Genomic DNA, 7,256 nt, shown 5'->3' with positions numbered 1-7,256 from the left:
TTCCCTGACCAGGGATCAAACCCGGGTCCTTGGCAGTAAGAGCACAGAGTCCTAACCACTGGACCACCAGGGAATTCCCACAAATTGACCTTTAAATTTTATTGTTCCAAAACAATTCACACTCATAAAAATAAAAACAATAAAAGCATATAAGGTAAAAAGTTAATGACTCCTTCCCTCCAAGGCCCTGTTGCCAATCCCAAGGGGTAACCACTGTTAACAACAGGATGCATATTCTTCCAGACAATTGTTTTTGCAGATTTAATTATTTTTTTAAAAAGTTGAAGCATTTTTTTATTGAAAGTACCCACCCTGCACCCACCCTGCACCTTCTCATCTACTACCTAGATTCTACTATTAGCACATTGCCTTATTTGCTTTTTCACATATCTATTCAAACAGCTATGCCAATTCCCATTCATCAGTCCATTTTTTCGGATTTCAAAATAAGTTGCAGAGATCAGCACACATCATCTCTAAACACTTCACCATTAAATTGCATTTAAAATATCATCTCATATATATTGATCCACAACTTGCTCTATATATATGTTGCAAGAAGGGGGACCCCTTCCAGGGCCCAAGAGTGGGCTCTTGTCTAGTACTCAGAAATGAATTGTCTGGGGAGACACACGTGCTGACAAAGCAAGAGACTTTATTGGGAAGAGGCAACCAGGTGGTAAGGAAATCCAGGAGAAACGCTCTGCCACGTGGCTCGCAGTCTCGGGTTTTATGGTAATGGGGTTAGTTTCCGGGTTGTCTCTGGCCAATCATTCCGACTCAGGGTCCATCCTGGTGGCGCACGCATCACTCAGCCAAGATGGATTCTAGTGAGAAGGATTCTGGGAGGTTGGTAGGACGTATGGACTGGCGTCTCCTCTCTCCTTTTGACCTTGAGCAAATTCTTTGGGTTGGTGGTAGCTTGTTCTTTCTGCGTTCCTTACCAGGACCTCCTTTTGTAAGATAGCTCATGAAAGTTGTTACTATTGGGGCTGGCCAGGGTGGGTGGTTTCGGTCACTGGTTCCCCTCACATATAGATTCAACAAGTCAATATTTTTTATCAAGGGTTTACTATGTGCCAGGTACTTTGCTAGGCCTTAGGGTTATATTTACAAGGGAAAGAAACGCCATTCCTGAATCATGGAGCTTACTCTAAAGGAGACTTTGAAACTCTTTCCACAGTAATAATGTTACCCCAAAACTGGGTTCACCTCTTGGTAGGTATCAAGACAATAGACACAACCAAGCCAAAGATCAGGAGAAGGAAGGATTTATTACTTGCAGCAAGTAAGGAGAACAGTAGGGATCTTTCCCGAAGCAGAGTCCCCCCCGAACAGCAATATTGGGGAAGCTTTAAGCTAGGGTACCTGCATATTCATGAGGCGGCTTGAGCAGAGGAGAGTTTAGCATAGAACTGGGGCAAAGGTTGACAGAGTCCGAGCTTTAGTTGATTGAATTCAGAAGGGTGAACATCACCATTCCCTCCTCCACCTGAGTGGGGGCCTTAGTTCCTGCAGAACTCAAAGATATATTATTGCGTATATCCCTTGAGAAGGAACTAGGACTCTGCTTTATCGCCGCACTATTGTTTGACTGCCTTTTACCGGTTCCTCCGTTCCTTTGTTCCCTAAGATAATTGATTACCGAGACCTGATCATGCAAGCATTGTGGCCAGGGTTAAATCACAGAATGGCTTAAGCCAGGACTTCCCTGGTGGTCCAGTGATTAAGGCTCTGTGCTTCCACTGCAGGAGGCACAGATTCCATCCCTGATTGAGGAACTGAGATCCCGCACGCCACGTGGCACGGCCAAAAAAAAATGCTTAGGCCAAAATGGCTTCTCTAACATCAAGAAAGCCATTCCCGGTTCTCTTTCTCTAGGGACCCCCTAACCTATCTGCTTACAGTAATGATAATAACAAAGATAGTAATAATAATTAGTAGTAGTATGACAATATTATAACAAAATAATTATTATAATAATATAATATAATAAAGTCTAGTATTTCTTGTGTGTCTAACTATATCCCTGACACTGTTCTAAGTATTTTAAATATATTAACTAATTTAACCCTATAGAGTAAGAACAATTGTAATGTTCGATTTGGAAATGGTGATGAAACTGAGCAGTGTACAAATCCTTTTCATGTCCCCTGTTTCTTTTATTTATTATTTATTTTTGGCTGCGCCGGGTCTCGCGGGCTTTCTGTAGTTGCTGAGAGTGGGGGCTACTCTTTGTTACGGTGCGCGGGCTTCTCCTTCTGGTGGCTTCTCCTGTTGTGGAGCATGGGATCTAGGGTGCACCGGCTCAGTAGTTGTGGCTCATGGGCTTAGTTGCTCCACGGCATATGGGATCTTCCGGACCAGGGCTCAAACCCGTGTCCCCTGCATTGGCAGGCAGATTCTTTTTTTTTTTTTTTTTTTTTGCGGTACACGGGCCTCTCACTGTTGTGGCCTCTCCCGTTGCGGAGCACAGGCTCCGGACGCGCAGGCTCAGTGGCCATGGCTCACGAGCCCAGCCACTCCACGGCATGTAGGATCTTTCCGGACCGGGGCACGAACCCCTGTCCCCTGCATCGGCAGGCGGACTCTCAACCACTGCGCCACCAGGGAAGTCCTTGTCCCCTGTTTCTTGTTCTTAGGAAAAAAGGTCTCAGCCTCCTGGACCTTCCCTGAGTACCAAAGGGCAGATTCAAACAGCAGCTGCTAATCAGGAAGTAAGGGATTGCAGAAACAAAGGAGGAGCAGTCATGAAACAATAGTGCAGCCTTGGGGCAGGGTCTTGTTTCCTCCTGAAGGGATACACGTCACAATATCTTTGAGCTCTTCTGCAGAACTAAAACCCCCACCCAGGTGGAGGATGGTAACTTCAGGTGAGCACATGATCCCTGGAGCACCGCTCTGTTACCTCACCATCAACCAATCAAAAGTAACTCACTTTGCAGCCCTAACCTCAAATTTTACCTATAAAAACTTCTCCATGAAAACCATCCAGGAGTTTGAGGTTTTTGAACATGAGCCACCTGTCTCCATGCAGGGCCCTGCAATTAACCTTTCTCTGCTGCAAACTCCAAAGTTTCAGTTTGTTTGGCCTCACTGTGCATCGGGCATGTGAACTTGCGCTGGGCAACAGAAAGAACCCCTGAATGATACTGAGATAGGGGAGGCACGAAGGCACAACATTTAAAAGAATGACATAGCTGTTGAGGACACAACAAAAACTGCTTAGAACCAATAAGGCCCAAGATGGTGGAAGCTTCAACTTCCGGTAGACCTTGAGCCTCATGATTGTAATGCAGTAGCATACGCTAAATGACACACCCATGGGCACCACGACAGTCCCGACCACAAAAGGCCAAAAAGTGGGCTGTAGGGCTTCCCTGGGGGCGCAGTGGTAGGGAGTCCGCCTGCCGATGCAGGGGACGCGGATTCGTGCCCCGGTCCGGGAGGATCCCACATGCCGCGGAGCGGCTGCGCCCGTGAGCCATGGCCACTGAGCCTGCGCGTCCGGAGCCTGTGCTCCGCAACGGGAGAGGCCACAGCAGGGAGAGGCCCGCGTACCGCAAAAAAAAAAAAAAAAAAAAAAAAAAAGTGGGCGGTGGCCCAATTCCTGGAAATCCCCACCCCTTCCCCAAAATAGTTGGAATAAACCTCACACCCGTTAGCCTATAAAATTACCCAGCCCATAAAAACTAACCACCCCCAAATTTCTGGGCCTCTCACCTTCTGAGATGGCCCCTACTCTGTCTATGGAGTATCTCTCAATAAATCTACTTCTTTCCTATCACTTTGCCTCTCCCTGAGTTCCTTCTGTGAGGAGACATAAAGAACCTGAGCTTCATTAAGTCCCGAGACCATGTGTGAGGATTTCAATTGAGACAATGGGTTCAAGGGACTTCCCTGGTGGCCCAGTGGTTAGGATTCCTCGCTCCCAATGCAGGGGGCCTGGGTTTGATCCCTGACCAGGGAACTAGAGTTCGCAACTAAGAGTTCTCATGCCACAACTAAGGAGCCCGCCTGCCGCAACTAAGACCTGGTGCAACCAAATAAATAAATATTTTTTAAAAATTAAAAAAAAAAAGACAGCAGGCTGGGGTCCCAGCCCTTGGGTTCAAGTCCCAGTCTGAGTTTTGGATGAGATCCAATCCCATCTGAGATGAGGTGTGCGGTGTCATTTTGCCCAATCTAAGCACAGGCACTGAAATTACATGACTGAGATTGAGAAACTCAGAAAGTTCCTAGAAATGAAACACACTTTTGTTCCTGTTCATTCCCTCCTCCTGCTCCTCCATGACCTTGTTTCATCACTTACTTCCTCTTCTAATCAGTCTTCAGATTCTCCCTCAGATTGGACTCTGTCCTAACCTGTTAGGGCAACCACTGGCCGAAACCGCCCACCCTGACCAGGTGACCATTTGCATGAGTTGTTTTACCACAGGAGGTCCTGGTAAGGAACACAGAACTAACAAGCCACTACCAGCTGGAAGAATTCGGTAAAGGTCAGAAGGAGAAACAGTCCATATGTCCCACCAACCTCTCAGAATCCTTCTCGCTGGAATCCATCTTGGCTGAGCGATGCGAGCACCACCAGTAAGGACCCTGAGTCAGAATGATTGGCCAGAGACAACCCAGAAACTAACCCCATCACCATAAAACCCAAGATTTCGAGCCACGTGGCAGAGCAGTCTCCTCCTGGGTTGCCTTACCCTGCGGTTCTCCGCCTGGGCGTCCCTTTCCAGTAAAGTCTCTTGCTTTGTCAGCACATGTGTCTCCTCGGACAATTCATTTCCAAGCATTAGACAAGAGCCTGCTCTTGGGACCTGGAAGGGGTCCTCCTTCCCGCAACAAACCCATCAATGTGAGCATCTTCCCATGTTGTAATCATGTACTTCTCTACCTGTCCTCTTAGAATCGGAAGTCTAATCCTAGTGCCTTCAATCCTCAGTCCAGTGCAACCTAACTTCTGTTTGTACCATGCTACTGACATTTTTCTTGTAGCGATGTTCACTGACTGCTTATCTGCCCAAACTGATCTTTTTCCTTCTTGTGCTTGATGTCAGGGCAGCACTTACTGCCTTGGTGGTCTCACCTATTTTAATAACGTAACCCCCTGCCCTGGTCCACTGATGCCACCTAAGTCAGTTTCCATCTACCTGTCAGTTGTCTTCACCTAGGTTTCCTAGAAGCATCTTAAACTAGTCATTAAACTGTTGTTATATCTAAAACCAAACTCATAATCATACTTCTGTTCCCGGGCTCAGTTCATGATGGATATAGGCAGTGAGCCTCTCAAGCAGGAAACCAACTGCATCTCATCTTCACCTCTTATCTCTTATTGCACTCATTCAATTGGCCACCACATTTTTTCTCCATCCACAATCCAATGCCTTAGATTAGGTCATTAGCATTTCTTAAAAGGACCCACCTGTCCTTAATCCCCACTGCTATCTCTAGTCCATCCACCCAACGCCTGGAGGAGCTTTCACCTGCAGAGAATAAATCTGATAATGACACCACGCTACTCACAGAACTTTCGCCTTTTTCTTGAAGGTTTCTTCCAGGTTATACCCAATCTCTCTATCATATGGATGTAAATCCCTTCACAATGTCATCCCAGGATCTCCCAGCCTTATCTTCATGTGTTCCAGTCACCCAGGACCACTTTTCATCCCCCAAGCAAACCAAGTTCATTTGAACACTGAGTCATTAATTTCAGGCACTGTTTGCTTTATGTATCCTTAAACACAAAGCACAACATCTGACAACTGGTACATCTTCAATGTTTGTTGAATGAATTAACTACAAATCCTGGGTGATTGGTTCTTCAATAAAACATTAATTATTAATTTGGTAAGTAAGTAAAAGAATTATGAAAGGAGTGCCTCCTTCAAAAAAATTACTTCTTGGGAATTCCCTGGCTGTCCAGTTGTTAGGACTCGGTGCTTTTCACTGCGGTGGGTCCAGGGTTCAATCCCAGGTCAGGGAGCTAAGATCCTGCAAGCCATGTGGTATGGCTAAAAAAAAAAAATTACTTTTTTTTTCAGATGGGTGGGAGGCAAACAATTGTCTGCTGACCTGGTATTTCTGTCATTTTCCTAGCCAATTACAAATCTTGTTCAATTTACATCAGAACAGCTGACGAAACCTCTTCCCCCTTCCCTGTAATATTTTATCTACAGAAATAAATTCACGAGATCATGGTAAACATGAGCATATACCTCAGTTTTCCATAGATAACGACAACTAAAGCATGAACTGCATCTCCTAAGAAAACCCTATATATGTAGAGATTTAAGATCAGCTAAACTGAGAAAGTCAGATCATATGAGTCGCTACATTTGCAAGTTAATTTTGAAACTATTCATAAGAGGAAGGAAAAAAAAAACTGACCTCTTAAAATTTTCAAGAAATTCTCACTCTCATTGTCATCATGGAAATCCCCAAGTTTCTCAAATATGTTCTTTCTTCCTTAACCCTGGGAGCCTAAAAACATCTGCCAGAAAATATGATGAAACTGAGGAAGTTTCTGGTACCATTGCCCAAACCTGTAGTAACTTGTAATGAACAGGTATCACTCCCACAAAGTGCTCCGGTTTCTCTCCCTTTGAGTAGCCAGAATTTCTAAACCTTTGCTAAGCCTTTCTGATTTCTGTACTCAGTGATGTGGGGTTAACAGTGCCTCTTAGGAGATGCTAATGTGCTGATGGTATGTACGATTGTATGAAGACCAGATTCTCTAGGCAATAGTATTAAATCAGTATTAAGCATTCATTGGTACATATTTGCTCAATAAACATTTATTTTGTGCTAGTGTGTAGTGTAAGCCCCGACCGTTTTTTGTAATGCAACAGCCTGACTCAGGCTTTTTTTTTTTTTGGCCATGCCATGAAGCATGCGGGATCTTAGTTCCCCAGCCAGGGATTGAACCCTCGCCCCGTGCAGTGGAAGTGCGGAGTCTTAACCACTGGACCTCCAGGGAAGTCCCCTGACTTAAGCTCTGATCACCAAGGCATCCAAAGATGGCCATCTCAAATAAACATACTACCAGCCACAGACTAAATAAAGAGCCAAGCTCCTTTGTTTTTGAGATCTTGATTGATTTTAATAGCTGACCGTTTGGACTACTCATCTTTTTCTCTTCCTTCAATTTATATTCCTGCTCTGTGCTATCTTTGCAACTTTTCTATAAATCTAAAATTACTCCAAAATATTTATTAAATTGCAGTAATCTATTCCGCCCCAGTAAAAGGAGAACC

The 7,256-nt window shown here is 44.9% G+C and overlaps 1 non-coding gene across 1 annotated transcript; it reads right to left on the bottom strand.

Annotated features, from left to right (window-relative positions):
- On the bottom strand, positions 1-73 carry TRNAK-CUU (transfer RNA lysine (anticodon CUU)). The gene has a single exon. It is a non-coding gene; the product is annotated as a tRNA-Lys (tRNA).
- Positions 74-7,256: the final 7,183 nt, after the last annotated feature.

The sequence above is a fragment of the Phocoena phocoena genome, chromosome 11, assembly GCF_963924675.1.
Source record: "Phocoena phocoena chromosome 11, mPhoPho1.1, whole genome shotgun sequence".
NCBI classification, from domain to species: Eukaryota; Metazoa; Chordata; class Mammalia; order Artiodactyla; family Phocoenidae; genus Phocoena; species Phocoena phocoena.
This window is presented reverse-complemented; position numbering and strand designations above follow the sequence as displayed.